General features: G+C 46.5%; 1 long non-coding RNA gene across 1 annotated transcript in view; it reads left to right on the top strand.

Moving 5' to 3' along the window:
* Positions 1-374: 374 nt before the first annotated feature.
* LOC122231528 overlaps positions 375-7,773 on the top strand; it is a 45,963-nt gene continuing 38,564 nt past the window's right edge. The window contains exons 1-2 of the long non-coding RNA XR_006208765.1: positions 375-470; positions 578-702. This is a non-coding gene — a long non-coding RNA (uncharacterized LOC122231528). The remainder of the gene's footprint in view (positions 471-577; positions 703-7,773) is intronic.

Below are 7,773 nucleotides of genomic sequence, written 5' to 3'. Positions count from 1 at the left end.
CGCCTGTCTCTGCGGAACAGCCCAGTGTGAATGTCCGACTGTATGATGCGTTTGTGCCGGTGAGCGACCTGGGCACGAGGCGGAGGCACACGGTTGCCAGCCACCACTTCCCATGCAGAGCGTAGGCTGTGCAAGCCCCGTGACTCATGCCACACTCACCTGGACTCGGAGACCTCCAGGCACGGAGGGCTCCGTCTCCCCAGAACCTTCCCCTGATTAATTGTGGAGGGTCTCAGCCCGGCACGTCCCGCAGAGGCCGTCCTTCGCCCGCTGTGGCTGGCGTCGGACTCCACACCCCTGGGGTGCGAGCGCTCGGCTCCCTGGCCCTCCTCCCACGGAGGCACGGTCCCAGCCGGGTCCTGCCTGCCATGCCCCGCATCTCCCACAAGGGGGAGCCCCCGCAGGGCAGTGGAATTTGGGAAGCTGAAGTTTTCTCCTCCTGTCCTCCGATTTTCGCGCTTGACCCAACTGTGAGGTTTCTTTGTTGCAATGTTGGGGTCTGAGATAACACTTCTGGAGGCTGCAGCCGGGAACCACAGCTGATGCCATCTTTTCTTGTCTGTTGTTAATGACCTAGCATTATAAGCTAAGGAGGAAAAGTAACAAAGAGCTTGAAGACTTTCATGGCTCCCAGGCCCTGGACGGAGGCCGGCGGTCTCAGGCAGACAGAACCAAGGAGGGACCTGTGACGGCACAGCCCAGGTAGGTGTCCGGGAGAGGACGCCGGAGGGGCTCCTGGGGGTGAGGGGCACGGAGCCCTTGATGGTGGGAGGGTGGATGGAGTAGACACGGGGTGTCAGGGGAGATTAAGGGTGGGGGGGGGGGAGGCAGCGCAGAGAGACCGAGGAAGGGCAGAGGGAGGAACCCCCAAAGGGGTGCAAAAGAACAAAAACGCTTGTAGGATGTGATGCAAAAGGCTGACCGCGGGGCCGGGGCCGGAGAAGGGAGGGTTTGTGAACTGACTCAGAGGCTTAAACTAGTTTGAAGTTGGTTCCAACTCTGCCGCCCAGAAACTTCACAGGACTTCAGAGGCCGGGAGTCTGAAAGCCAGCGCTCAGTGGCGCAAGAAGATTCAAAGTGAGTAGGTGTGCCTGAAGGTCCAGCTAATCGGTCTGGTTGTGTGTCAGATAGCCACAGCCACTCCGGACTTGGGACTCCCTAAACTGGAAGGAATTCTGGTCGGCCGGCCTTCTCAGGTTCTCTCTGCTCCGAACCCATGTCTCAGACTTTCCCCCTCTCCTCTCCGGTCTCCTGCAGTTGCTGTCGGTAACGGACCAGGAGTCAGAAGTGCGCACTGTGCAGCTTAGGGAGATTAGCTGAAGCAAGGAGACGTCAGAATCCCCTTTTTCTTTGTCTATAACAGGGAGATAATAATATATTACTAATGAGCCTTATAGGATTTTTCTGAGGATTGAATAAGTAAGATGATGTGAATAAATGTTCCTAATAGATTATAATTGCTAGTTAAATAAAAGATGGCATTAATAATAATTAATCAGTTAAGATACCCTTACGATGCTCAGCGGGGCATGTTCCTGCCGAGCTTTGGAGGGACATGTGTGTTTACTATTTGCGGGAAAATCTCAGTACATAACCCCCAATTTCCATATCACTTTTTAGAGTAACCTCTTTGGCAGATAAGTGGGGAACTCCGTGTTCTTTCCCTTTTAGCCACCTTCCAATGTTCTCTTTTCTGGCCTCGGCTACACGTTTCTAGTTCTGAAACATGCAGATAGTGATTGATGGTGTCTGCTTCCCTCTCTGGAAGAGTGATTCGTCTGTGTCCTCAACACTGCTGCTCGAGTAAATGTCACAACGTGTCTCAGGCACATGATCAGACTACACTTGGAAGAAGCAAATAAGAAGGCTGTGTTTATAATCTCATCACCATATTCCCTGCCTGGAATGTTCTTTCCAGACTACGTGTCACTTATTCACTAAAATGTCTCTGATGGGAAGTCGGGTTCCGCACTCTGGGGCAGGCTGTTTCTGTTGACCTATGAAGGCTGTAGTTGGCTTTGATACCTGTGGGCGCATTCACCCTTTCCTTGGGTTCCTGAGGCAGTGTGCTGTATGGGGAAGGCAGTGTAGACTATGGGCAAATCCCTTGATTTCATTGAGCCTTCTCTTTCCATCGTCAAATGGAGCTGCTATTACGTTTTCTTCCTGCATCCAGATGTAGATGTGAGGCACTCATGAGATTATACTTGAGCTCACCACAAGTTTGTAACTCTCTACAGAGTCATAGAATTATAAGAGCCCATCATCGTTGTTCTGCTGCGTGTTTCTTACTAGTGATCGACCTGTATCTCACAACCTTTTATTTTGTTTTATTATTTTATTTTTAATTTTTTTAACGTATATTTATTTTTGAGAGAGAGAGAGAGAGAGAGACAGAGTGCAAGAGGGGGAGGGGCAGAGAGAGAGGGAGACACAGAATCCCAAGCAAGCTCCAGGCTCTGAGCTGTCAGCACAGAGCCCGACGCGGGGCTTGAACCCACGAACCGTGAGATCATGACCTGAGCTGAAGTCGGACGCTTAACCGACTGAGCCACCCAGGCGCCCCATAGCCTTAATTATTTTAAAAATTGTCTTTCCCAGGTGTTAATGTATTGCATTTTCTTCTCTGTCAATTGACTAATAAATTAAATCTTTATAGAGATGCTAAGTGTAAGCCATATACCTACTCACCTTCAGAAAGTTTGTATCCTAAGTCATGTGTACAGATGCATAATATGTATGCAGACTATATTTTTCTAAAACCCTAAGCGCGCGCGCACACACACACACACACACATATATATATATTCCTTCTTTCAAGCAGGTACTTACTCCTCCTTTAATACAAAATACAGGGGCGCCCGGGTGGCTCAGTCGGTTGAGCGTCCGACTTCAGCTCAGGTCACGATCTCGCGGTCCGTGAGTTCGAGCCCCGCGTCGGGCTCTGGGCTGATGGCTCAGAGCCTGGAGCCTGCTTCCGATTCTGTGTCTCCCTCTCTCTCTGCCCCTCCCCCATTCATGCTCTGTCTCTCTCTGTCTCGAAAATAAATAAATGTTAAAAAAAAAATTTAAAAAACAAAATACATGCAATACACGTTTGAGCAAAAAACATGCAGTGACATTCACACAAGACACTCACTTAGAGAGCAGACTTCATAGGGAGGAGGAATGAACTGTATCAGCATCTCAGCTATTTTAGAGTCCAGAAGTGACCACAATACACGATTCACGTGGTTAAAAAAAAAAAAAAGTCATGGATCAATTTCTGCCCCGTTCCCAGGAATGAATATCAATATCCTCTTCTTCCAGACAGACTCACGGCAGCTTCAGATATTTTTAAATGAGTTTTTTTAAAATACATTTGCAAAGTCAATTATTGTGAATCTCATCTGAGGCAATTAAAAAAACATCCTGACATTTAAGGTGATATTTTTTTCCCAAGTAAAATAATTATAAATAATACTAATTATGAACAAATCATTCAGTTACTCTCAGTCTGGTTCAACCTTTAGGTTAATAAACCAATCCATTAAAATTCATCTTGCTCAAAGGACCAATTTGTTAAAAAAAATGTAGTGACCTTTCACCACAAGTGTGATTGATATTTTCTGTAACAATAATCAGAGCTGTCTTTCCCAGAAGAGAGTGTGGTCAAGTGGTAGATGTAGAAAACTGGGGACCTTTTATGCCCCTCTCAGTAATACTTCTAGATAAGGGCACAAAATGAGGTTGATGGTGATGATAATGTACAAAACGAAAATTCTGGTTTCAAAAAGTATCTTAAGAGAGACGTCTGAAAGTCTCAGGACAGTTGCCCATAAAAACTGATTATATCATTCTGGAAAGGTTTTAGATATGCCCCTGTGTCTGCCTCTGGAGTTTCATTCTCTCCCAAGATGTGTGTGAGGCAGGGATTTGCAAATACGGCCCATGGGCCAAATCCAGTCTGCCACCTGTTTCTGTGAATAAAGTTTTATCAGAACAAAGCACAGCTCCCACTTACGTATTGTCAGTGGCTGCTTGCCTCCTACCGAGGCATTCTAGGAGCCCCAACAGAGACCTGAAATTCTGACTCTTTGGCCCTTGACAGAAAAAGTTGGCCAACCCCAGTTGGAGGGTAATGAAAAAAAAAAAAGTTATCTTTGAATTTCCTGCACCAACTAATATTGGAGCTGCACTTTACGGTTGATAAAGTCTGACCGTGTTATTTTGCAAGAGATGTTATTCTCATTTAACTGATGGAGAAGGTGCAGATTTGTCCGTGGCCCCGTGGCCCCGTGGCCACTAACTGGTGTAGGTAGACCTTGGCCTCCTAAGAGGGAAGGGACGCTGCCCCGAGGGCCGCTGTTAGAGAAGCAGTGACCGAGACGGCTGTCAGGCTGTGGTCACGGCTGCCTGTCTCTTTCATCCACCCAGATGTGGTCATGGCCAAAGAACAGTAGGGGAAGCAATAGTCTTGACATTCCGTTCCCTCTTTATCTGACCTTGGCCTGGGTGATTTTGCACTCGTTCTGCTTCTACGGTCCTATTCTCCTAAGCAGAGGAACACTAATAACCAGAAAGGAGAAAAAAAAAAAATGGTTCGCAGTCAAACAAAGCTAAGCTTTATTGCCTCAACTCTCACTTATCCATACTGAAGGAATGTACCCGCCCTGAAATTGGCACTGTGGCATGGATATTCTGAAACAGCCAGGAACAGAACCGTCTTTGTTTGGGGAATATGCTATCTTTTTAAAAGTTTGCTTTTTGAAATGGCAAATCCCCTCTTAATTATGTTCTGCTTTTACTCGGTTTATTATCAAAATTACACTCCCCCCGCCTCCCCCCCAGGAGCTCGTTTCATCTACCAGCGAGGTGGGCCATGAGGTGCTGGATATTAGGAGAGAGGAAGCCTGGAAGGAAGACTTTGCCTTTGATATAAAATGAGTTGTTTGCAGAGACTCAAGGTTTTCTTAATCTTAGGTTTTCTTGGAATGGGAGTACAGAATAGAACAAGAGAGAGGAGAGTAAGACACTCTTTTGTCAAATCTTCCCTGAAGATTCCGAGCTGAAGATAAGGATTTAAACAATCGAACTTCCCATTTTTCCACTCAAGCAGCCTACCTTTATGTGGGTGTCCACTGGGGTAGGCACTGCTGGGAGTTAAGCAGTATCACGTGGACTAAGATTCAGATATTCTGATAAGTGATTTATTAGAGCCATGAACATGTACCTTTGTGTCTATAATACAAATTAGAAAGAAGCAACGGAATGGAAACATAAATGAAGTCTGAGCACGCTCAAAGGAGAAGTCATTTTTCCTGATTAGACAGTCGCTGAAGAAATTGTGGAAGAAGTCGCATCTTGGGAGACCTGGGAGTGTGTAGGTTTTAGACGTTTGGAAACGGAAGTGAGTGGGCATCCTAGGAGCAAGCAGAGAGAACCAAGTCCTCAAGCCAAGTGTAGGACTTGTACGTGAACCTCTACAGGTATAGAGGAGGATTGGGGCGGGGAAGCAGGTCAGGGTCGGATTCTCGGGGGCCTCGAATTGTAGGTTAAGGAGTTTGTTCTTGGGGCACCCGGGTGGCACAGTTGGTTGAGCGTCTGACTCTTGATTTTGGCTCAGGTCACCATCTCACAGTTCGTGCGATCGAGCCCCACGTCAGGTTTTGTGCTGAACGGGGAGCTTGGCTAAGATTCTCTCTCTCCCTCTGCCCCTTTTCCCCACTCGCACTCTCTCTCCCTCTCTCTCTCTCTCTCAAAGAAAAATAAAAGACGTGCGATCTTTACTGGGTGGATGATGAGAATCCTTGCATGTTTTTCCGCGGGAGAATTACATGGTCATACCTGTGATTTGGGAAGAGATGGGACAGGTGTTTGAAAAGATCCTGGAGGCCAAGTCATCATTTAGCTCCTAGAGTTAATGGACCAGGCGAGATAGGTTATTACCTTCATCCTGTGCTCTCCTCACGAGACTGTTCCTCCGTAACCTGACTATCGTAGGTTACAGCACTGGCTGAGGGCTTCCTGAGGGCACTTATTTAATGGCATGCCAGTGGCATTTACTCATAAAACCAAAAAGCCATCGGGGCCAGAAATAGGGGTTTTGGTTACTTCCCCAGACAGGATGCAGTTGGGGTGATTATACATGTGATTCATCGAGGTCGGGAAACAAGTTCTCCACAAACAAACACCCCTCCCCTCCCAGCCCAGTGACTCACAGCTTCTTCAGTTTGGAAAGCTCTGGAGTCCAGGCAGAATTTGAGGTATGATGTTAAATCATAATTTTTCAGTGTTCACTGTTATAAGGGAAACGTTTTTATTCACTCTCTCGATTGTTCAAGCAACGAGCATTTATGGAACTCTTAATTGTGTTAGGCACAGAGCATTCACTTAACAAATAATTATCGAGCATTTACTACATGCTCAGCGCTGTTCTAGATGTGAGATGTCATGGTTTTGTAGAGCTTACCTTCTAGAAAGGAGATCCCAATATTCAATCCCCCTGGGAACCAAACAAGCAAATTTCCACCCTCGGGGAGTTCACGTTCTTACCGAGGAACGTGTCAGAGACAAGAAACTGGCACTTCGTTCCAAGAAAGAAGGGCAACATAGGCAAAAAGAAGCATGAATCCAGCCCTACGGGGAAAGAATGGAGAAAGGAGCCTTAGGTTTGGGGGAGGGGGGTACTCAGTATGACAAGAGGGCTTATTTATAGACCTGAATTAGGATGTGCAAGTTGCCTGGGCCTTCTTTGGCGGGAGTTGACAGAGGGATACCGCACTCACACCGAGACTCACAGAATCCAGTCCCCGGACGTTCTGAGTTTCCAGTGTCTATCAGGCAAATGGAGTCACTGATTCAGGACTCCCGAGTGCTGTGGTTTGGGCTCACTGGCAGTTTTTCCGTACCTTCAGTCTGACTGTTTCGCAGTGGCCCAGTGCCATGAAGATAAAAACTTAGTAGGCTGGCTTCCTCCTTGCTTAAATAATATTCAGGTCAAATGCTGTAGCAACCAGCTCTGGCTTGGAGGTCATACTTGATTCTCATTTTATCAGGTTGTCTAAAATAACCAGGCCACGAGGTGGTTATTGTTATGGTTCTCGTTGGAATGGGATTTGACCTATATAAGGAAAAGAACTAGGACAGGAATAGCTCTTCAGCCCATCACAGACTTGGAGAAATCCAGTATAAGCAATTGCAGAATCACAGAGCTGGAAGGGACTCAAGGTGACTTAAGGTGATCCTGGCACCTGCCTCTGGGCACATATGTGCCTGTCTAGAAATTTAATATAAACTCTAGAACTCATCATTTTAACAATATGTAAAAGTTTACCCATCCTGAAAATAGTTTCCTTCAGGGTTGTGGTGCTGCCTAGCCTTGGGCAAAACATCTTTGAACCTTCTATTTTACAGCAGACCTCAGAGCCTATAGCATATTGTTTTGCATGTATTTAGTAGGGGAAAATCATTGTCTTTGCAGGATGTTTTGCATTTCCAAAAAACCAAATGCCATATCTAATTGGCCCCGCTGAATGACACTATTTTTGATTAAAAATGAATTTAAATGCAGCTATGAAATTATGAGCTGGCATGTTTGCTCGGCTCATAACTGGTTCAAAAAGGACTTATCAGCAATTGTGAAAGAAGTAAGTCCTTATTCTCGCAGATGGCCAACTTGAGGACACGTGAGCTCTGGGTGAGCCATACTGTTTCTCAGTCTCCTTGGTGAACTCCTTGAGGTCAAGGAGCACGCCTTGTTTGTTTCAAACTACCAACCCCTCGCGGAGGCAG

This window comes from Panthera tigris, chromosome D1 (genome assembly GCF_018350195.1).
Source record: "Panthera tigris isolate Pti1 chromosome D1, P.tigris_Pti1_mat1.1, whole genome shotgun sequence".
NCBI classification, from domain to species: Eukaryota; Metazoa; Chordata; class Mammalia; order Carnivora; family Felidae; genus Panthera; species Panthera tigris.
The sequence above is the reverse complement of the archived record's forward strand: the minus strand, read 5'-3'. Positions and strand labels throughout refer to the sequence as shown.